A 20,808-nucleotide genomic window follows, 5' to 3' on the forward strand; every position below is an offset into this window, starting at 1 on the left:
ACACAGAAAAAGGAATGCAGTCGGTAGGATATTTTTAATCCTTTTGCTTCTAAGGGAGTTAGTTGTCTAGTGAGTTCCTCTTACGGCATGCACTAGGCAACCAGAACAGCTACAGGAGAGAGTCATTTTTGTTGTCAGCGGTAGTTGCATTATCACAAACGCAGAGTAATTCCATTGGCGTCGCATCAAAATGAATACCTGCCGAAACCCGGGATCGAACCAGGGACCTTTAGATCTTCAGTCTAACGCTCTCCCAACTGAGCTATTTCGGCTGACGTTCAAGGCGGCCATTTGCATGTGTTCGTTCACGTCTGCCTCGTTGCCAGTTTCACAGTCACCTTCGTCTGATAAGACACAGGGGCGCTGAAAGGCGAGCAGGCGATGCAGTGAAGTTCCACACACATTTCTTCTGCTTCCGTCATCGTAACAAGCAAACATGTCGACTCGATTCGTGTAATATTGACTTCGCTGACGCTAGCAAACCCGTGCTATATCGATGCCAGGGGCAACTCGTGTGCAGAGAACGAGACACGAGAAGGAGTGAGCCTCTCCACCGTATGAGAGGCAGTATCTAGCAGATACGCACGGTAAAACATTCCACCTGCGTTAGCTCATAAATTGCTACACGTCATCGTCTGCAAGCTAAAATGGACACATCTGCACTGCCCAGTGAGGCGACACTTGTACTAACACCTGGTGGACGGCTGTGAGACGCGGAGATGAGCTGCGGCTTCTGGGCGCGACTGTAACGCTGCGCCCTGGATCAAATAACACTGCACATTGCTGGTGACCCACGTGTTTAGTAGTGACGCAACTGCTAGGATGCAGCTGAACGTCCGCCTTTTGAGAGCGAGAAAATTTTCGCAGCCGGCAGGACTCGAACCTACGCTCCCAGAGGGAATCTGATTTCAAGTCAGACGCCTTAACCACTCGGCCACGACTGCCGGTGGCGGAAGCGACTCCCGACAAGTGAAACCGCCATCTTCAGAAGCAATCTGATGGCACAAAACGGCGTGGCCTCACTCTTTTCTCTAGGGTTTCCATTAGCCGCTACGAAAGTGTAGTCATTTTTGCCCAGACAGGGACTTGAACCCAGGACCCTAACGCTCTACCGACTCAGCTATGCGGGCCCACGCACGAGCATTATCGTACAGCTGCGTGGTGTGCGAGTGATTCGCATGTCGTAATTACTGGCTTATGGCTCCAATGGCGACTTCACCGACTTCCCACTGACGCACCGCTGACGCTAGTTTTCTGGCGCCTTAAAACGATGGACATACCTCCAAGCAGCTGCGAGATCTTAAGAAAAGAAACGCTGCACCACTGCTTTTGCCGCACTCGAATGATTGAAATTGCGATTCTTAAAAAGAATCTGAAATGTTCGCTCTCTCCATCACTTTCGAGCACATCTGTGCTGCAGTACCAGCGTCAGTGTGAGGTGAACCGATAGCCACAGTAAGCAGCGGTCGTCGCGAAAACTCAGTATTCTTAAAACGGAAATTTTCGTCTTGTTGAGAATGGCGTCACTGGTTTGCACCCGCATTCGCCCACGCATGTCACATGTGTGCGAAAATGTTTGCTCCTCTTTACGCAAAATCGCACGCAGCCGGTAGGATTCGAACCTACGCTCCCACAGGGAATCTGATTTCGAGTCGGACGCCTTAACCACTCGGCCACGACTGCCGTTAGCGCGGTGCAACTGCTACCGTTTAAAGCACTGTGGTGTCAGAAAACGGCGTAGCTGCATTATTTTCCGTAACGTTTCCAGCGCTACCAGACGAATCGCTACCAAAGTATTAAAATCTCCACCTGGACAGGGACTTGAACCCTGGACCCTTAGCTTAAACGCCTAACGCTCTACCGACTGAGCTATCCGGGCACACGACGCTGTGAAACCTCCCACGATGCACAACTATACATTGACTCATGTCCTTTACTGTTGTGCAATCGCTGTATGGGGCTGTTACTAATAAAACGTCGCCTAAATGCTGTCTACAAACTTATCGCGCTAAGCTCGTAACACACTATCGAAGACTGCTGGCACATGATGCAACAACAAATTGCACCAGTTGTTACGTCTCATACGTTGGAGCAGAGAATTTACGTGTTTTGTCGACACTCACTGGGCAATTGGAAAATTCACAAGCATTTCGAATGCAATGTTTCCCACGTTTTCGCTCATTTCACGGTTCCGTTGAAGACGTTCTTCACCACCTGACACAGAAAAAGGAATGCAGTCGGTAGGATATTTTTAATCCTTTTGCTTCTAAGGGAGTTAGTTGTCTAGTGAGTTCCTCTTACGGCATGCACTAGGCAACCAGAACAGCTACAGGAGAGAGTCATTTTTGTTGTCAGCGGTAGTTGCATTATCACAAACGCAGAGTAATTCCATTGGCGTCGCATCAAAATGAATACCTGCCGAAACCCGGGATCGAACCAGGGACCTTTAGATCTTCAGTCTAACGCTCTCCCAACTGAGCTATTTCGGCTGACGTTCAAGGCGGCCATTTGCATGTGTTCGTTCACGTCTGCCTCGTTGCCAGTTTCACAGTCACCTTCGTCTGATAAGACACAGGGGCGCTGAAAGGCGAGCAGGCGATGCAGTGAAGTTCCACACACATTTCTTCTGCTTCCGTCATCGTAACAAGCAAACATGTCGACTCGATTCGTGTAATATTGACTTCGCTGACGCTAGCAAACCCGTGCTATATCGATGCCAGGGGCAACTCGTGTGCAGAGAACGAGACACGAGAAGGAGTGAGCCTCTCCACCGTATGAGAGGCAGTATCTAGCAGATACGCACGGTAAAACATTCCACCTGCGTTAGCTCATAAATTGCTACACGTCATCGTCTGCAAGCTAAAATGGACACATCTGCACTGCCCAGTGAGGCGACACTTGTACTAACACCTGGTGGACGGCTGTGAGACGCGGAGATGAGCTGCGGCTTCTGGGCGCGACTGTAACGCTGCGCCCTGGATCAAATAACACTGCACATTGCTGGTGACCCACGTGTTTAGTAGTGACGCAACTGCTAGGATGCAGCTGAACGTCCGCCTTTTGAGAGCGAGAAAATTTTCGCAGCCGGCAGGACTCGAACCTACGCTCCCAGAGGGAATCTGATTTCAAGTCAGACGCCTTAACCACTCGGCCACGACTGCCGGTGGCGGAAGCGACTCCCGACAAGTGAAACCGCCATCTTCAGAAGCAATCTGATGGCACAAAACGGCGTGGCCTCACTCTTTTCTCTAGGGTTTCCATTAGCCGCTACGAAAGTGTAGTCATTTTTGCCCAGACAGGGACTTGAACCCAGGACCCTAACGCTCTACCGACTCAGCTATGCGGGCCCACGCACGAGCATTATCGTACAGCTGCGTGGTGTGCGAGTGATTCGCATGTCGTAATTACTGGCTTATGGCTCCAATGGCGACTTCACCGACTTCCCACTGACGCACCGCTGACGCTAGTTTTCTGGCGCCTTAAAACGATGGACATACCTCCAAGCAGCTGCGAGATCTTAAGAAAAGAAACGCTGCACCACTGCTTTTGCCGCACTCGAATGATTGAAATTGCGATTCTTAAAAAGAATCTGAAATGTTCGCTCTCTCCATCACTTTCGAGCACATCTGTGCTGCAGTACCAGCGTCAGTGTGAGGTGAACCGATAGCCACAGTAAGCAGCGGTCGTCGCGAAAACTCAGTATTCTTAAAACGGAAATTTTCGTCTTGTTGAGAATGGCGTCACTGGTTTGCACCCGCATTCGCCCACGCATGTCACATGTGTGCGAAAATGTTTGCTCCTCTTTACGCAAAATCGCACGCAGCCGGTAGGATTCGAACCTACGCTCCCACAGGGAATCTGATTTCGAGTCGGACGCCTTAACCACTCGGCCACGACTGCCGTTAGCGCGGTGCAACTGCTACCGTTTAAAGCACTGTGGTGTCAGAAAACGGCGTAGCTGCATTATTTTCCGTAACGTTTCCAGCGCTACCAGACGAATCGCTACCAAAGTATTAAAATCTCCACCTGGACAGGGACTTGAACCCTGGACCCTTAGCTTAAACGCCTAACGCTCTACCGACTGAGCTATCCGGGCACACGACGCTGTGAAACCTCCCACGATGCACAACTATACATTGACTCATGTCCTTTACTGTTGTGCAATCGCTGTATGGGGCTGTTACTAATAAAACGTCGCCTAAATGCTGTCTACAAACTTATCGCGCTAAGCTCGTAACACACTATCGAAGACTGCTGGCACATGATGCAACAACAAATTGCACCAGTTGTTACGTCTCATACGTTGGAGCAGAGAATTTACGTGTTTTGTCGACACTCACTGGGCAATTGGAAAATTCACAAGCATTTCGAATGCAATGTTTCCCACGTTTTCGCTCATTTCACGGTTCCGTTGAAGACGTTCTTCACCACCTGACACAGAAAAAGGAATGCAGTCGGTAGGATATTTTTAATCCTTTTGCTTCTAAGGGAGTTAGTTGTCTAGTGAGTTCCTCTTACGGCATGCACTAGGCAACCAGAACAGCTACAGGAGAGAGTCATTTTTGTTGTCAGCGGTAGTTGCATTATCACAAACGCAGAGTAATTCCATTGGCGTCGCATCAAAATGAATACCTGCCGAAACCCGGGATCGAACCAGGGACCTTTAGATCTTCAGTCTAACGCTCTCCCAACTGAGCTATTTCGGCTGACGTTCAAGGCGGCCATTTGCATGTGTTCGTTCACGTCTGCCTCGTTGCCAGTTTCACAGTCACCTTCGTCTGATAAGACACAGGGGCGCTGAAAGGCGAGCAGGCGATGCAGTGAAGTTCCACACACATTTCTTCTGCTTCCGTCATCGTAACAAGCAAACATGTCGACTCGATTCGTGTAATATTGACTTCGCTGACGCTAGCAAACCCGTGCTATATCGATGCCAGGGGCAACTCGTGTGCAGAGAACGAGACACGAGAAGGAGTGAGCCTCTCCACCGTATGAGAGGCAGTATCTAGCAGATACGCACGGTAAAACATTCCACCTGCGTTAGCTCATAAATTGCTACACGTCATCGTCTGCAAGCTAAAATGGACACATCTGCACTGCCCAGTGAGGCGACACTTGTACTAACACCTGGTGGACGGCTGTGAGACGCGGAGATGAGCTGCGGCTTCTGGGCGCGACTGTAACGCTGCGCCCTGGATCAAATAACACTGCACATTGCTGGTGACCCACGTGTTTAGTAGTGACGCAACTGCTAGGATGCAGCTGAACGTCCGCCTTTTGAGAGCGAGAAAATTTTCGCAGCCGGCAGGACTCGAACCTACGCTCCCAGAGGGAATCTGATTTCAAGTCAGACGCCTTAACCACTCGGCCACGACTGCCGGTGGCGGAAGCGACTCCCGACAAGTGAAACCGCCATCTTCAGAAGCAATCTGATGGCACAAAACGGCGTGGCCTCACTCTTTTCTCTAGGGTTTCCATTAGCCGCTACGAAAGTGTAGTCATTTTTGCCCAGACAGGGACTTGAACCCAGGACCCTAACGCTCTACCGACTCAGCTATGCGGGCCCACGCACGAGCATTATCGTACAGCTGCGTGGTGTGCGAGTGATTCGCATGTCGTAATTACTGGCTTATGGCTCCAATGGCGACTTCACCGACTTCCCACTGACGCACCGCTGACGCTAGTTTTCTGGCGCCTTAGAACGATGGACATACCTCCAAGCAGCTGCGAGATCTTAAGAAAAGAAACGCTGCACCACTGCTTTTGCCGCACTCGAATGATTGAAATTGCGATTCTTAAAAAGAATCTGAAATGTTCGCTCTCTCCATCACTTTCGAGCACATCTGTGCTGCAGTACCAGCGTCAGTGTGAGGTGAACCGATAGCCACAGTAAGCAGCGGTCGTCGCGAAAACTCAGTATTCTTAAAACGGAAATTTTCGTCTTGTTGAGAATGGCGTCACTGGTTTGCACCCGCATTCGCCCACGCATGTCACATGTGTGCGAAAATGTTTGCTCCTCTTTACGCAAAATCGCACGCAGCCGGTAGGATTCGAACCTACGCTCCCACAGGGAATCTGATTTCGAGTCGGACGCCTTAACCACTCGGCCACGACTGCCGTTAGCGCGGTGCAACTGCTACCGTTTAAAGCACTGTGGTGTCAGAAAACGGCGTAGCTGCATTATTTTCCGTAACGTTTCCAGCGCTACCAGACGAATCGCTACCAAAGTATTAAAATCTCCACCTGGACAGGGACTTGAACCCTGGACCCTTAGCTTAAACGCCTAACGCTCTACCGACTGAGCTATCCGGGCACACGACGCTGTGAAACCTCCCACGATGCACAACTATACATTGACTCATGTCCTTTACTGTTGTGCAATCGCTGTATGGGGCTGTTACTAATAAAACGTCGCCTAAATGCTGTCTACAAACTTATCGCGCTAAGCTCGTAACACACTATCGAAGACTGCTGGCACATGATGCAACAACAAATTGCACCAGTTGTTACGTCTCATACGTTGGAGCAGAGAATTTACGTGTTTTGTCGACACTCACTGGGCAATTGGAAAATTCACAAGCATTTCGAATGCAATGTTTCCCACGTTTTCGCTCATTTCACGGTTCCGTTGAAGACGTTCTTCACCACCTGACACAGAAAAAGGAATGCAGTCGGTAGGATATTTTTAATCCTTTTGCTTCTAAGGGAGTTAGTTGTCTAGTGAGTTCCTCTTACGGCATGCACTAGGCAACCAGAACAGCTACAGGAGAGAGTCATTTTTGTTGTCAGCGGTAGTTGCATTATCACAAACGCAGAGTAATTCCATTGGCGTCGCATCAAAATGAATACCTGCCGAAACCCGGGATCGAACCAGGGACCTTTAGATCTTCAGTCTAACGCTCTCCCAACTGAGCTATTTCGGCTGACGTTCAAGGCGGCCATTTGCATGTGTTCGTTCACGTCTGCCTCGTTGCCAGTTTCACAGTCACCTTCGTCTGATAAGACACAGGGGCGCTGAAAGGCGAGCAGGCGATGCAGTGAAGTTCCACACACATTTCTTCTGCTTCCGTCATCGTAACAAGCAAACATGTCGACTCGATTCGTGTAATATTGACTTCGCTGACGCTAGCAAACCCGTGCTATATCGATGCCAGGGGCAACTCGTGTGCAGAGAACGAGACACGAGAAGGAGTGAGCCTCTCCACCGTATGAGAGGCAGTATCTAGCAGATACGCACGGTAAAACATTCCACCTGCGTTAGCTCATAAATTGCTACACGTCATCGTCTGCAAGCTAAAATGGACACATCTGCACTGCCCAGTGAGGCGACACTTGTACTAACACCTGGTGGACGGCTGTGAGACGCGGAGATGAGCTGCGGCTTCTGGGCGCGACTGTAACGCTGCGCCCTGGATCAAATAACACTGCACATTGCTGGTGACCCACGTGTTTAGTAGTGACGCAACTGCTAGGATGCAGCTGAACGTCCGCCTTTTGAGAGCGAGAAAATTTTCGCAGCCGGCAGGACTCGAACCTACGCTCCCAGAGGGAATCTGATTTCAAGTCAGACGCCTTAACCACTCGGCCACGACTGCCGGTGGCGGAAGCGACTCCCGACAAGTGAAACCGCCATCTTCAGAAGCAATCTGATGGCACAAAACGGCGTGGCCTCACTCTTTTCTCTAGGGTTTCCATTAGCCGCTACGAAAGTGTAGTCATTTTTGCCCAGACAGGGACTTGAACCCAGGACCCTAACGCTCTACCGACTCAGCTATGCGGGCCCACGCACGAGCATTATCGTACAGCTGCGTGGTGTGCGAGTGATTCGCATGTCGTAATTACTGGCTTATGGCTCCAATGGCGACTTCACCGACTTCCCACTGACGCACCGCTGACGCTAGTTTTCTGGCGCCTTAAAACGATGGACATACCTCCAAGCAGCTGCGAGATCTTAAGAAAAGAAACGCTGCACCACTGCTTTTGCCGCACTCGAATGATTGAAATTGCGATTCTTAAAAAGAATCTGAAATGTTCGCTCTCTCCATCACTTTCGAGCACATCTGTGCTGCAGTACCAGCGTCAGTGTGAGGTGAACCGATAGCCACAGTAAGCAGCGGTCGTCGCGAAAACTCAGTATTCTTAAAACGGAAATTTTCGTCTTGTTGAGAATGGCGTCACTGGTTTGCACCCGCATTCGCCCACGCATGTCACATGTGTGCGAAAATGTTTGCTCCTCTTTACGCAAAATCGCACGCAGCCGGTAGGATTCGAACCTACGCTCCCACAGGGAATCTGATTTCGAGTCGGACGCCTTAACCACTCGGCCACGACTGCCGTTAGCGCGGTGCAACTGCTACCGTTTAAAGCACTGTGGTGTCAGAAAACGGCGTAGCTGCATTATTTTCCGTAACGTTTCCAGCGCTACCAGACGAATCGCTACCAAAGTATTAAAATCTCCACCTGGACAGGGACTTGAACCCTGGACCCTTAGCTTAAACGCCTAACGCTCTACCGACTGAGCTATCCGGGCACACGACGCTGTGAAACCTCCCACGATGCACAACTATACATTGACTCATGTCCTTTACTGTTGTGCAATCGCTGTATGGGGCTGTTACTAATAAAACGTCGCCTAAATGCTGTCTACAAACTTATCGCGCTAAGCTCGTAACACACTATCGAAGACTGCTGGCACATGATGCAACAACAAATTGCACCAGTTGTTACGTCTCATACGTTGGAGCAGAGAATTTACGTGTTTTGTCGACACTCACTGGGCAATTGGAAAATTCACAAGCATTTCGAATGCAATGTTTCCCACGTTTTCGCTCATTTCACGGTTCCGTTGAAGACGTTCTTCACCACCTGACACAGAAAAAGGAATGCAGTCGGTAGGATATTTTTAATCCTTTTGCTTCTAAGGGAGTTAGTTGTCTAGTGAGTTCCTCTTACGGCATGCACTAGGCAACCAGAACAGCTACAGGAGAGAGTCATTTTTGTTGTCAGCGGTAGTTGCATTATCACAAACGCAGAGTAATTCCATTGGCGTCGCATCAAAATGAATACCTGCCGAAACCCGGGATCGAACCGGGGACCTTTAGATCTTCAGTCTAACGCTCTCCCAACTGAGCTATTTCGGCTGACGTTCAAGGCGGCCATTTGCATGTGTTCGTTCACGTCTGCCTCGTTGCCAGTTTCACAGTCACCTTCGTCTGATAAGACACAGGGGCGCTGAAAGGCGAGCAGGCGATGCAGTGAAGTTCCACACACATTTCTTCTGCTTCCGTCATCGTAACAAGCAAACATGTCGACTCGATTCGTGTAATATTGACTTCGCTGACGCTAGCAAACCCGTGCTATATCGATGCCAGGGGCAACTCGTGTGCAGAGAACGAGACACGAGAAGGAGTGAGCCTCTCCACCGTATGAGAGGCAGTATCTAGCAGATACGCACGGTAAAACATTCCACCTGCGTTAGCTCATAAATTGCTACACGTCATCGTCTGCAAGCTAAAATGGACACATCTGCACTGCCCAGTGAGGCGACACTTGTACTAACACCTGGTGGACGGCTGTGAGACGCGGAGATGAGCTGCGGCTTCTGGGCGCGACTGTAACGCTGCGCCCTGGATCAAATAACACTGCACATTGCTGGTGACCCACGTGTTTAGTAGTGACGCAACTGCTAGGATGCAGCTGAACGTCCGCCTTTTGAGAGCGAGAAAATTTTCGCAGCCGGCAGGACTCGAACCTACGCTCCCAGAGGGAATCTGATTTCAAGTCAGACGCCTTAACCACTCGGCCACGACTGCCGGTGGCGGAAGCGACTCCCGACAAGTGAAACCGCCATCTTCAGAAGCAATCTGATGGCACAAAACGGCGTGGCCTCACTCTTTTCTCTAGGGTTTCCATTAGCCGCTACGAAAGTGTAGTCATTTTTGCCCAGACAGGGACTTGAACCCAGGACCCTAACGCTCTACCGACTCAGCTATGCGGGCCCACGCACGAGCATTATCGTACAGCTGCGTGGTGTGCGAGTGATTCGCATGTCGTAATTACTGGCTTATGGCTCCAATGGCGACTTCACCGACTTCCCACTGACGCACCGCTGACGCTAGTTTTCTGGCGCCTTAAAACGATGGACATACCTCCAAGCAGCTGCGAGATCTTAAGAAAAGAAACGCTGCACCACTGCTTTTGCCGCACTCGAATGATTGAAATTGCGATTCTTAAAAAGAATCTGAAATGTTCGCTCTCTCCATCACTTTCGAGCACATCTGTGCTGCAGTACCAGCGTCAGTGTGAGGTGAACCGATAGCCACAGTAAGCAGCGGTCGTCGCGAAAACTCAGTATTCTTAAAACGGAAATTTTCGTCTTGTTGAGAATGGCGTCACTGGTTTGCACCCGCATTCGCCCACGCATGTCACATGTGTGCGAAAATGTTTGCTCCTCTTTACGCAAAATCGCACGCAGCCGGTAGGATTCGAACCTACGCTCCCACAGGGAATCTGATTTCGAGTCGGACGCCTTAACCACTCGGCCACGACTGCCGTTAGCGCGGTGCAACTGCTACCGTTTAAAGCACTGTGGTGTCAGAAAACGGCGTAGCTGCATTATTTTCCGTAACGTTTCCAGCGCTACCAGACGAATCGCTACCAAAGTATTAAAATCTCCACCTGGACAGGGACTTGAACCCTGGACCCTTAGCTTAAACGCCTAACGCTCTACCGACTGAGCTATCCGGGCACACGACGCTGTGAAACCTCCCACGATGCACAACTATACATTGACTCATGTCCTTTACTGTTGTGCAATCGCTGTATGGGGCTGTTACTAATAAAACGTCGCCTAAATGCTGTCTACAAACTTATCGCGCTAAGCTCGTAACACACTATCGAAGACTGCTGGCACATGATGCAACAACAAATTGCACCAGTTGTTACGTCTCATACGTTGGAGCAGAGAATTTACGTGTTTTGTCGACACTCACTGGGCAATTGGAAAATTCACAAGCATTTCGAATGCAATGTTTCCCACGTTTTCGCTCATTTCACGGTTCCGTTGAAGACGTTCTTCACCACCTGACACAGAAAAAGGAATGCAGTCGGTAGGATATTTTTAATCCTTTTGCTTCTAAGGGAGTTAGTTGTCTAGTGAGTTCCTCTTACGGCATGCACTAGGCAACCAGAACAGCTACAGGAGAGAGTCATTTTTGTTGTCAGCGGTAGTTGCATTATCACAAACGCAGAGTAATTCCATTGGCGTCGCATCAAAATGAATACCTGCCGAAACCCGGGATCGAACCAGGGACCTTTAGATCTTCAGTCTAACGCTCTCCCAACTGAGCTATTTCGGCTGACGTTCAAGGCGGCCATTTGCATGTGTTCGTTCACGTCTGCCTCGTTGCCAGTTTCACAGTCACCTTCGTCTGATAAGACACAGGGGCGCTGAAAGGCGAGCAGGCGATGCAGTGAAGTTCCACACACATTTCTTCTGCTTCCGTCATCGTAACAAGCAAACATGTCGACTCGATTCGTGTAATATTGACTTCGCTGACGCTAGCAAACCCGTGCTATATCGATGCCAGGGGCAACTCGTGTGCAGAGAACGAGACACGAGAAGGAGTGAGCCTCTCCACCGTATGAGAGGCAGTATCTAGCAGATACGCACGGTAAAACATTCCACCTGCGTTAGCTCATAAATTGCTACATGTCATCGTCTGCAAGCTAAAATGGACACATCTGCACTGCCCAGTGAGGCGACACTTGTACTAACACCTGGTGGACGGCTGTGAGACGCGGAGATGAGCTGCGGCTTCTGGGCGCGACTGTAACGCTGCGCCCTGGATCAAATAACACTGCACATTGCTGGTGACCCACGTGTTTAGTAGTGACGCAACTGCTAGGATGCAGCTGAACGTCCGCCTTTTGAGAGCGAGAAAATTTTCGCAGCCGGCAGGACTCGAACCTACGCTCCCAGAGGGAATCTGATTTCAAGTCAGACGCCTTAACCACTCGGCCACGACTGCCGGTGGCGGAAGCGACTCCCGACAAGTGAAACCGCCATCTTCAGAAGCAATCTGATGGCACAAAACGGCGTGGCCTCACTCTTTTCTCTAGGGTTTCCATTAGCCGCTACGAAAGTGTAGTCATTTTTGCCCAGACAGGGACTTGAACCCAGGACCCTAACGCTCTACCGACTCAGCTATGCGGGCCCACGCACGAGCATTATCGTACAGCTGCGTGGTGTGCGAGTGATTCGCATGTCGTAATTACTGGCTTATGGCTCCAATGGCGACTTCACCGACTTCCCACTGACGCACCGCTGACGCTAGTTTTCTGGCGCCTTAAAACGATGGACATACCTCCAAGCAGCTGCGAGATCTTAAGAAAAGAAACGCTGCACCACTGCTTTTGCCGCACTCGAATGATTGAAATTGCGATTCTTAAAAAGAATCTGAAATGTTCGCTCTCTCCATCACTTTCGAGCACATCTGTGCTGCAGTACCAGCGTCAGTGTGAGGTGAACCGATAGCCACAGTAAGCAGCGGTCGTCGCGAAAACTCAGTATTCTTAAAACGGAAATTTTCGTCTTGTTGAGAATGGCGTCACTGGTTTGCACCCGCATTCGCCCACGCATGTCACATGTGTGCGAAAATGTTTGCTCCTCTTTACGCAAAATCGCACGCAGCCGGTAGGATTCGAACCTACGCTCCCACAGGGAATCTGATTTCGAGTCGGACGCCTTAACCACTCGGCCACGACTGCCGTTAGCGCGGTGCAACTGCTACCGTTTAAAGCACTGTGGTGTCAGAAAACGGCGTAGCTGCATTATTTTCCGTAACGTTTCCAGCGCTACCAGACGAATCGCTACCAAAGTATTAAAATCTCCACCTGGACAGGGACTTGAACCCTGGACCCTTAGCTTAAACGCCTAACGCTCTACCGACTGAGCTATCCGGGCACACGACGCTGTGAAACCTCCCACGATGCACAACTATACATTGACTCATGTCCTTTACTGTTGTGCAATCGCTGTATGGGGCTGTTACTAATAAAACGTCGCCTAAATGCTGTCTACAAACTTATCGCGCTAAGCTCGTAACACACTATCGAAGACTGCTGGCACATGATGCAACAACAAATTGCACCAGTTGTTACGTCTCATACGTTGGAGCAGAGAATTTACGTGTTTTGTCGACACTCACTGGGCAATTGGAAAATTCACAAGCATTTCGAATGCAATGTTTCCCACGTTTTCGCTCATTTCACGGTTCCGTTGAAGACGTTCTTCACCACCTGACACAGAAAAAGGAATGCAGTCGGTAGGATATTTTTAATCCTTTTGCTTCTAAGGGAGTTAGTTGTCTAGTGAGTTCCTCTTACGGCATGCACTAGGCAACCAGAACAGCTACAGGAGAGAGTCATTTTTGTTGTCAGCGGTAGTTGCATTATCACAAACGCAGAGTAATTCCATTGGCGTCGCATCAAAATGAATACCTGCCGAAACCCGGGATCGAACCAGGGACCTTTAGATCTTCAGTCTAACGCTCTCCCAACTGAGCTATTTCGGCTGACGTTCAAGGCGGCCATTTGCATGTGTTCGTTCACGTCTGCCTCGTTGCCAGTTTCACAGTCACCTTCGTCTGATAAGACACAGGGGCGCTGAAAGGCGAGCAGGCGATGCAGTGAAGTTCCACACACATTTCTTCTGCTTCCGTCATCGTAACAAGCAAACATGTCGACTCGATTCGTGTAATATTGACTTCGCTGACGCTAGCAAACCCGTGCTATATCGATGCCAGGGGCAACTCGTGTGCAGAGAACGAGACACGAGAAGGAGTGAGCCTCTCCACCGTATGAGAGGCAGTATCTAGCAGATACGCACGGTAAAACATTCCACCTGCGTTAGCTCATAAATTGCTACATGTCATCGTCTGCAAGCTAAAATGGACACATCTGCACTGCCCAGTGAGGCGACACTTGTACTAACACCTGGTGGACGGCTGTGAGACGCGGAGATGAGCTGCGGCTTCTGGGCGCGACTGTAACGCTGCGCCCTGGATCAAATAACACTGCACATTGCTGGTGACCCACGTGTTTAGTAGTGACGCAACTGCTAGGATGCAGCTGAACGTCCGCCTTTTGAGAGCGAGAAAATTTTCGCAGCCGGCAGGACTCGAACCTACGCTCCCAGAGGGAATCTGATTTCAAGTCAGACGCCTTAACCACTCGGCCACGACTGCCGGTGGCGGAAGCGACTCCCGACAAGTGAAACCGCCATCTTCAGAAGCAATCTGATGGCACAAAACGGCGTGGCCTCACTCTTTTCTCTAGGGTTTCCATTAGCCGCTACGAAAGTGTAGTCATTTTTGCCCAGACAGGGACTTGAACCCAGGACCCTAACGCTCTACCGACTCAGCTATGCGGGCCCACGCACGAGCATTATCGTACAGCTGCGTGGTGTGCGAGTGATTCGCATGTCGTAATTACTGGCTTATGGCTCCAATGGCGACTTCACCGACTTCCCACTGACGCACCGCTGACGCTAGTTTTCTGGCGCCTTAAAACGATGGACATACCTCCAAGCAGCTGCGAGATCTTAAGAAAAGAAACGCTGCACCACTGCTTTTGCCGCACTCGAATGATTGAAATTGCGATTCTTAAAAAGAATCTGAAATGTTCGCTCTCTCCATCACTTTCGAGCACATCTGTGCTGCAGTACCAGCGTCAGTGTGAGGTGAACCGATAGCCACAGTAAGCAGCGGTCGTCGCGAAAACTCAGTATTCTTAAAACGGAAATTTTCGTCTTGTTGAGAATGGCGTCACTGGTTTGCACCCGCATTCGCCCACGCATGTCACATGTGTGCGAAAATGTTTGCTCCTCTTTACGCAAAATCGCACGCAGCCGGTAGGATTCGAACCTACGCTCCCACAGGGAATCTGATTTCGAGTCGGACGCCTTAACCACTCGGCCACGACTGCCGTTAGCGCGGTGCAACTGCTACCGTTTAAAGCACTGTGGTGTCAGAAAACGGCGTAGCTGCATTATTTTCCGTAACGTTTCCAGCGCTACCAGACGAATCGCTACCAAAGTATTAAAATCTCCACCTGGACAGGGACTTGAACCCTGGACCCTTAGCTTAAACGCCTAACGCTCTACCGACTGAGCTATCCGGGCACACGACGCTGTGAAACCTCCCACGATGCACAACTATACATTGACTCATGTCCTTTACTGTTGTGCAATCGCTGTATGGGGCTGTTACTAATAAAACGTCGCCTAAATGCTGTCTACAAACTTATCGCGCTAAGCTCGTAACACACTATCGAAGACTGCTGGCACATGATGCAACAACAAATTGCACCAGTTGTTACGTCTCATACGTTGGAGCAGAGAATTTACGTGTTTTGTCGACACTCACTGGGCAATTGGAAAATTCACAAGCATTTCGAATGCAATGTTTCCCACGTTTTCGCTCATTTCACGGTTCCGTTGAAGACGTTCTTCACCACCTGACACAGAAAAAGGAATGCAGTCGGTAGGATATTTTTAATCCTTTTGCTTCTAAGGGAGTTAGTTGTCTAGTGAGTTCCTCTTACGGCATGCACTAGGCAACCAGAACAGCTACAGGAGAGAGTCATTTTTGTTGTCAGCGGTAGTTGCATTATCACAAACGCAGAGTAATTCCATTGGCGTCGCATCAAAATGAATACCTGCCGAAACCCGGGATCGAACCAGGGACCTTTAGATCTTCAGTCTAACGCTCTCCCAACTGAGCTATTTCGGCTGACGTTCAAGGCGGCCATTTGCATGTGTTCGTTCACGTCTGCCTCGTTGCCAGTTTCACAGTCACCTTCGTCTGATAAGACACAGGGGCGCTGAAAGGCGAGCAGGCGATGCAGTGAAGTTCCACACACATTTCTTCTGCTTCCGTCATCGTAACAAGCAAACATGTCGACTCGATTCGTGTAATATTGACTTCGCTGACGCTAGCAAACCCGTGCTATATCGATGCCAGGGGCAACTCGTGTGCAGAGAACGAGACACGAGAAGGAGTGAGCCTCTCCACCGTATGAGAGGCAGTATCTAGCAGATACGCACGGTAAAACATTCCACCTGCGTTAGCTCATAAATTGCTACATGTCATCGTCTGCAAGCTAAAATGGACACATCTGCACTGCCCAGTGAGGCGACACTTGTACTAACACCTGGTGGACGGCTGTGAGACGCGGAGATGAGCTGCGGCTTCTGGGCGCGACTGTAACGCTGCGCCCTGGATCAAATAACACTGCACATTGCTGGTGACCCACGTGTTTAGTAGTGACGCAACTGCTAGGATGCAGCTGAACGTCCGCCTTTTGAGAGCGAGAAAATTTTCGCAGCCGGCAGGACTCGAACCTACGCTCCCAGAGGGAATCTGATTTCAAGTCAGACGCCTTAACCACTCGGCCACGACTGCCGGTGGCGGAAGCGACTCCCGACAAGTGAAACCGCCATCTTCAGAAGCAATCTGATGGCACAAAACGGCGTGGCCTCACTCTTTTCTCTAGGGTTTCCATTAGCCGCTACGAAAGTGTAGTCATTTTTGCCCAGACAGGGACTTGAACCCAGGACCCTAACGCTCTACCGACTCAGCTATGCGGGCCCACGCACGAGCATTATCGTACAGCTGCGTGGTGTGCGAGTGATTCGCATGTCGTAATTACTGGCTTATGGCTCCAATGGCGACTTCACCGACTTCCCACTGACGCACCGCTGACGCTAGTTTTCTGGCGCCTTAAAACGATGGACATACCTCCAAGCAGCTGCGAGATCTTAAGAAAAGAAACGCTGCACCACTGCTTTTGCCGCACTCGAATGATTGAAATTGCGATTCTTAAAAAGAATCTGAAATGTTCGCTCTCTCCATCACTTTCGAGCACATCTGTGCTGCAGTACCAGCGTCAGTGTGAGGTGAACCGATAGCCACAGTAAGCAGCGGTCGTCGCGAAAACTCAGTATTCTTAAAACGGAAATTTTCGTCTTGTTGAGAATGGCGTCACTGGTTTGCACCCGCATTCGCCCACGCATGTCACATGTGTGCGAAAATGTTTGCTCCTCTTTACGCAAAATCGCACGCAGCCGGTAGGATTCGAACCTACGCTCCCACAGGGAATCTGATTTCGAGTCGGACGCCTTAACCACTCGGCCACGACTGCCGTTAGCGCGGTGCAACTGCTACCGTTTAAAGCACTGTGGTGTCAGAAAACGGCGTAGCTGCATTATTTTCCGTAACGTTTCCAGCGCTACCAGACGAATCGCTACCAAAGTATTAAAATCTCCACCTGGACAGGGACTTGAACCCTGGACCCTTAGCTTAAACGCCTAACGCTCTACCGACTGAGCTATCCGGGCACACGACGCTGTGAAACCTCCCACGATGCACAACTATACATTGACTCATGTCCTTTACTGTTGTGCAATCGCTGTATGGGGCTGTTACTAATAAAACGTCGCCTAAATGCTGTCTACAAACTTATCGCGCTAAGCTCGTAACACACTATCGAAGACTGCTGGCACATGATGCAACAACAAATTGCACCAGTTGTTACGTCTCATACGTTGGAGCAGAGAATTTACGTGTTTTGTCGACACTCACTGGGCAATTGGAAAATTCACAAGCATTTCGAATGCAATGTTTCCCACGTTTTCGCTCATTTCACGGTTCCGTTGAAGACGTTCTTCACCACCTGACACAGAAAAAGGAATGCAGTCGGTAGGATATTTTTAATCCTTTTGCTTCTAAGGGAGTTAGTTGTCTAGTGAGTTCCTCTTACGGCATGCACTAGGCAACCAGAACAGCTACAGGAGAGAGTCATTTTTGTTGTCAGCGGTAGTTGCATTATCACAAACGCAGAGTAATTCCATTGGCGTCGCATCAAAATGAATACCTGCCGAAACCCGGGATCGAACCAGGGACCTTTAGATCTTCAGTCTAACGCTCTCCCAACTGAGCTATTTCGGCTGACGTTCAAGGCGGCCATTTGCATGTGTTCGTTCACGTCTGCCTCGTTGCCAGTTTCACAGTCACCTTCGTCTGATAAGACACAGGGGCGCTGAAAGGCGAGCAGGCGATGCAGTGAAGTTCCACACACATTTCTTCTGCTTCCGTCATCGTAACAAGCAAACATGTCGACTCGATTCGTGTAATATTGACTTCGCTGACGCTAGCAAACCCGTGCTATATCGATGCCAGGGGCAACTCGTGTGCAGAGAACGAGACACGAGAAGGAGTGAGCCTCTCCACCGTATGAGAGGCAGTATCTAGCAGATACGCACGGTAAAACATTCCACCTGCGTTAGCTCATAAATTGCTACATGTCATCGTCTGCAAGCTAAAATGGACACATCTGCACTGCCCAGTGAGGCGACACTTGTACTAACACCTGGTGGACGGCTGTGAGACGCGGAGATGAGCTGCGGCTTCTGGGCGCGACTGTAACGCTGCGCCCTGGATCAAATAACACTGCACATTGCTGGTGACCCACGTGTTTAGTAGTGACGCAACTGCTAGGATGCAGCTGAACGTCCGCCTTTTGAGAGCGAGAAAATTTTCGCAGCCGGCAGGACTCGAACCTACGCTCCCAGAGGGAATCTGATTTCAAGTCAGACGCCTTAACCACTCGGCCACGACTGCCGGTGGCGGAAGCGACTCCCGACAAGTGAAACCGCCATCTTCAGAAGCAATCTGATGGCACAAAACGGCGTGGCCTCACTCTTTTCTCTAGGGTTTCCATTAGCCGCTACGAAAGTGTAGTCATTTTTGCCCAGACAGGGACTTGAACCCAGGACCCTAACGCTCTACCGACTCAGCTATGCGGGCCCACGCACGAGCATTATCGTACAGCTGCGTGGTGTGCGAGTGATTCGCATGTCGTAATTACTGGCTTATGGCTCCAATGGCGACTTCACCGACTTCCCACTGACGCACCGCTGACGCTAGTTTTCTGGCGCCTTAAAACGATGGACATACCTCCAAGCAGCTGCGAGATCTTAAGAAAAGAAACGCTGCACCACTGCTTTTGCCGCACTCGAATGATTGAAATTGCGATTCTTAAAAAGAATCTGAAATGTTCGCTCTCTCCATCACTTTCGAGCACATCTGTGCTGCAGTACCAGCGTCAGTGTGAGGTGAACCGATAGCCACAGTAAGCAGCGGTCGTCGCGAAAACTCAGTATTCTTAAAACGGAAATTTTCGTCTTGTTGAGAATGGCGTCACTGGTTTGCACCCGCATTCGCCCACGCATGTCACATGTGTGCGAAAATGTTTGCTCCTCTTTACGCAAAATCGCACGCAGCCGGTAGGATTCGAACCTACGCTCCCACAGGGAATCTGATTTCGAGTCGGACGCCTTAACCACTCGGCCACGACTGCCGTTAGCGCGGTGCAACTGCTACCGTTTAAAGCACTGTGGTGTCAGAAAACGGCGTAGCTGCATTATTTTCCGTAACGTTTCCAGCGCTACCAGACGAATCGCTACCAAAGTATTAAAATCTCCACCTGGACAGGGACTTGAACCCTGGACCCTTAGCTTAAACGCCTAACGCTCTACCGACTGAGCTATCCGGGCACACGACGCTGTGAAACCTCCCACGATGCACAACTATACATTGACTCATGTCCTTTACTGTTGTGCAATCGCTGTATGGGGCTGTTACTAATAAAACGTCGCCTAAATGCTGTCTACAAACTTATCGCGCTAAGCTCGTAACACACTATCGAAGACTGCTGGCACATGATGCAACAACAAATTGCACCAGTTGTTACGTCTCATACGTTGGAGCAGAGAATTTACGTGTTTTGTCGACACTCACTGGGCAATTGGAAAATTCACAAGCATTTCGAATGCAATGTTTCCCACGTTTTCGCTCATTTCACGGTTCCGTTGAAGACGTTCTTCACCACCTGACACAGAAAAAGGAATGCAGTCGGTAGGATATTTTTAATCCTTTTGCTTCTAAGGGAGTTAGTTGTCTAGTGAGTTCCTCTTACGGCATGCACTAGGCAACCAGAACAGCTACAGGAGAGAGTCATTTTTGTTGTCAGCGGTAGTTGCATTATCACAAACGCAGAGTAATTCCATTGGCGTCGCATCAAAATGAATACCTGCCGAAACCCGGGATCGAACCAGGGACCTTTAGATCTTCAGTCTAACGCTCTCCCAACTGAGCTATTTCGGCTGACGTTCAAGGCGGCCATTTGCATGTGTTCGTTCACGTCTGCCTCGTTGCCAGTTTCACAGTCACCTTCGTCTGATAAGACACAGGGGCGCTGAAAGGCGAGCAGGCGATGCAGTGAAGTTCCACACACATTTCTTCTGCTTCCGTCATCGTAACAAGCAAACATGTCGACTCGATTCGTGTAATATTGACTTCGCTGACGCTAGCAAACCCGTGCTATATCGATGCCAGGGGCAACTCGTGTGCAGAGAACGAGACACGAGAAGGAGTGAGCCTCTCCACCGTATGAGAGGCAGTATCTAGCAGATACGCACGGTAAAACATTCCACCTGCGTTAGCTCATAAATTGCTACATGTCATCGTCTGCAAGCTAAAATGGACACATCTGCACTGCCCAGTGAGGCGACACTTGTACTAACACCTGGTGGACGGCTGTGAGACGCGGAGATGAGCTGCGGCTTCTGGGCGCGACTGTAACGCTGCGCCCTGGATCAAATAACACTGCACATTGCTGGTGACCCACGTGTTTAGTAGTGACGCAACTGCTAGGATGCAGCTGAACGTCCGCCTTTTGAGAGCGAGA

The 20,808-nt window shown here is 50.1% G+C and overlaps 37 non-coding genes across 37 annotated transcripts; all 37 read right to left on the reverse strand.

The window, feature by feature from the left end:
• Positions 1–199: 199 nt before the first annotated feature.
• On the reverse strand, positions 200–272 carry Trnaf-gaa. The gene has a single exon. It is a non-coding gene; the product is annotated as a tRNA-Phe (tRNA).
• Positions 273–862: 590 nt separating this feature from the next.
• Trnas-uga lies at positions 863–944 on the reverse strand. The gene has a single exon. It is a non-coding gene; the product is annotated as a tRNA-Ser (tRNA).
• Positions 945–1,601: 657 nt separating this feature from the next.
• Trnas-cga lies at positions 1,602–1,683 on the reverse strand. The gene has a single exon. It is a non-coding gene; the product is annotated as a tRNA-Ser (tRNA).
• Positions 1,684–1,806: 123 nt separating this feature from the next.
• On the reverse strand, positions 1,807–1,879 carry Trnak-uuu. Its single transcript has one exon. It is a non-coding gene; the product is annotated as a tRNA-Lys (tRNA).
• A 537-nt stretch (positions 1,880–2,416) lies between these two features.
• On the reverse strand, positions 2,417–2,489 carry Trnaf-gaa. The gene has a single exon. It is a non-coding gene; the product is annotated as a tRNA-Phe (tRNA).
• A 590-nt stretch (positions 2,490–3,079) lies between these two features.
• Trnas-uga lies at positions 3,080–3,161 on the reverse strand. Its single transcript has one exon. It is a non-coding gene; the product is annotated as a tRNA-Ser (tRNA).
• A 657-nt stretch (positions 3,162–3,818) lies between these two features.
• On the reverse strand, positions 3,819–3,900 carry Trnas-cga. The gene has a single exon. It is a non-coding gene; the product is annotated as a tRNA-Ser (tRNA).
• Positions 3,901–4,023: 123 nt separating this feature from the next.
• On the reverse strand, positions 4,024–4,096 carry Trnak-uuu. The gene has a single exon. It is a non-coding gene; the product is annotated as a tRNA-Lys (tRNA).
• A 537-nt stretch (positions 4,097–4,633) lies between these two features.
• Positions 4,634–4,706, reverse strand: Trnaf-gaa. The gene has a single exon. It is a non-coding gene; the product is annotated as a tRNA-Phe (tRNA).
• Positions 4,707–5,296: 590 nt separating this feature from the next.
• Positions 5,297–5,378, reverse strand: Trnas-uga. Its single transcript has one exon. It is a non-coding gene; the product is annotated as a tRNA-Ser (tRNA).
• A 657-nt stretch (positions 5,379–6,035) lies between these two features.
• On the reverse strand, positions 6,036–6,117 carry Trnas-cga. Its single transcript has one exon. It is a non-coding gene; the product is annotated as a tRNA-Ser (tRNA).
• A 123-nt stretch (positions 6,118–6,240) lies between these two features.
• On the reverse strand, positions 6,241–6,313 carry Trnak-uuu. The gene has a single exon. It is a non-coding gene; the product is annotated as a tRNA-Lys (tRNA).
• A 537-nt stretch (positions 6,314–6,850) lies between these two features.
• On the reverse strand, positions 6,851–6,923 carry Trnaf-gaa. Its single transcript has one exon. It is a non-coding gene; the product is annotated as a tRNA-Phe (tRNA).
• Positions 6,924–7,513: 590 nt separating this feature from the next.
• Positions 7,514–7,595, reverse strand: Trnas-uga. Its single transcript has one exon. It is a non-coding gene; the product is annotated as a tRNA-Ser (tRNA).
• Positions 7,596–8,252: 657 nt separating this feature from the next.
• Positions 8,253–8,334, reverse strand: Trnas-cga. Its single transcript has one exon. It is a non-coding gene; the product is annotated as a tRNA-Ser (tRNA).
• Positions 8,335–8,457: 123 nt separating this feature from the next.
• Positions 8,458–8,530, reverse strand: Trnak-uuu. Its single transcript has one exon. It is a non-coding gene; the product is annotated as a tRNA-Lys (tRNA).
• A 537-nt stretch (positions 8,531–9,067) lies between these two features.
• On the reverse strand, positions 9,068–9,140 carry Trnaf-gaa. The gene has a single exon. It is a non-coding gene; the product is annotated as a tRNA-Phe (tRNA).
• Positions 9,141–9,730: 590 nt separating this feature from the next.
• On the reverse strand, positions 9,731–9,812 carry Trnas-uga. Its single transcript has one exon. It is a non-coding gene; the product is annotated as a tRNA-Ser (tRNA).
• A 657-nt stretch (positions 9,813–10,469) lies between these two features.
• Positions 10,470–10,551, reverse strand: Trnas-cga. The gene has a single exon. It is a non-coding gene; the product is annotated as a tRNA-Ser (tRNA).
• A 123-nt stretch (positions 10,552–10,674) lies between these two features.
• Trnak-uuu lies at positions 10,675–10,747 on the reverse strand. The gene has a single exon. It is a non-coding gene; the product is annotated as a tRNA-Lys (tRNA).
• Positions 10,748–11,284: 537 nt separating this feature from the next.
• Trnaf-gaa lies at positions 11,285–11,357 on the reverse strand. Its single transcript has one exon. It is a non-coding gene; the product is annotated as a tRNA-Phe (tRNA).
• Positions 11,358–11,947: 590 nt separating this feature from the next.
• Positions 11,948–12,029, reverse strand: Trnas-uga. Its single transcript has one exon. It is a non-coding gene; the product is annotated as a tRNA-Ser (tRNA).
• A 657-nt stretch (positions 12,030–12,686) lies between these two features.
• On the reverse strand, positions 12,687–12,768 carry Trnas-cga. The gene has a single exon. It is a non-coding gene; the product is annotated as a tRNA-Ser (tRNA).
• Positions 12,769–12,891: 123 nt separating this feature from the next.
• Trnak-uuu lies at positions 12,892–12,964 on the reverse strand. Its single transcript has one exon. It is a non-coding gene; the product is annotated as a tRNA-Lys (tRNA).
• Positions 12,965–13,501: 537 nt separating this feature from the next.
• Positions 13,502–13,574, reverse strand: Trnaf-gaa. The gene has a single exon. It is a non-coding gene; the product is annotated as a tRNA-Phe (tRNA).
• Positions 13,575–14,164: 590 nt separating this feature from the next.
• On the reverse strand, positions 14,165–14,246 carry Trnas-uga. Its single transcript has one exon. It is a non-coding gene; the product is annotated as a tRNA-Ser (tRNA).
• A 657-nt stretch (positions 14,247–14,903) lies between these two features.
• Positions 14,904–14,985, reverse strand: Trnas-cga. Its single transcript has one exon. It is a non-coding gene; the product is annotated as a tRNA-Ser (tRNA).
• A 123-nt stretch (positions 14,986–15,108) lies between these two features.
• Positions 15,109–15,181, reverse strand: Trnak-uuu. Its single transcript has one exon. It is a non-coding gene; the product is annotated as a tRNA-Lys (tRNA).
• Positions 15,182–15,718: 537 nt separating this feature from the next.
• On the reverse strand, positions 15,719–15,791 carry Trnaf-gaa. The gene has a single exon. It is a non-coding gene; the product is annotated as a tRNA-Phe (tRNA).
• A 590-nt stretch (positions 15,792–16,381) lies between these two features.
• Positions 16,382–16,463, reverse strand: Trnas-uga. Its single transcript has one exon. It is a non-coding gene; the product is annotated as a tRNA-Ser (tRNA).
• A 657-nt stretch (positions 16,464–17,120) lies between these two features.
• Trnas-cga lies at positions 17,121–17,202 on the reverse strand. Its single transcript has one exon. It is a non-coding gene; the product is annotated as a tRNA-Ser (tRNA).
• A 123-nt stretch (positions 17,203–17,325) lies between these two features.
• Trnak-uuu lies at positions 17,326–17,398 on the reverse strand. The gene has a single exon. It is a non-coding gene; the product is annotated as a tRNA-Lys (tRNA).
• A 537-nt stretch (positions 17,399–17,935) lies between these two features.
• Trnaf-gaa lies at positions 17,936–18,008 on the reverse strand. The gene has a single exon. It is a non-coding gene; the product is annotated as a tRNA-Phe (tRNA).
• Positions 18,009–18,598: 590 nt separating this feature from the next.
• Trnas-uga lies at positions 18,599–18,680 on the reverse strand. Its single transcript has one exon. It is a non-coding gene; the product is annotated as a tRNA-Ser (tRNA).
• Positions 18,681–19,337: 657 nt separating this feature from the next.
• Trnas-cga lies at positions 19,338–19,419 on the reverse strand. Its single transcript has one exon. It is a non-coding gene; the product is annotated as a tRNA-Ser (tRNA).
• Positions 19,420–19,542: 123 nt separating this feature from the next.
• On the reverse strand, positions 19,543–19,615 carry Trnak-uuu. Its single transcript has one exon. It is a non-coding gene; the product is annotated as a tRNA-Lys (tRNA).
• A 537-nt stretch (positions 19,616–20,152) lies between these two features.
• Positions 20,153–20,225, reverse strand: Trnaf-gaa. Its single transcript has one exon. It is a non-coding gene; the product is annotated as a tRNA-Phe (tRNA).
• Positions 20,226–20,808: the final 583 nt, after the last annotated feature.

The sequence above is a fragment of the Schistocerca piceifrons genome, unplaced genomic scaffold (genome assembly GCF_021461385.2).
Source record: "Schistocerca piceifrons isolate TAMUIC-IGC-003096 unplaced genomic scaffold, iqSchPice1.1 HiC_scaffold_1336, whole genome shotgun sequence".
Lineage (NCBI taxonomy): Eukaryota > Metazoa > Arthropoda > Insecta > Orthoptera > Acrididae > Schistocerca > Schistocerca piceifrons.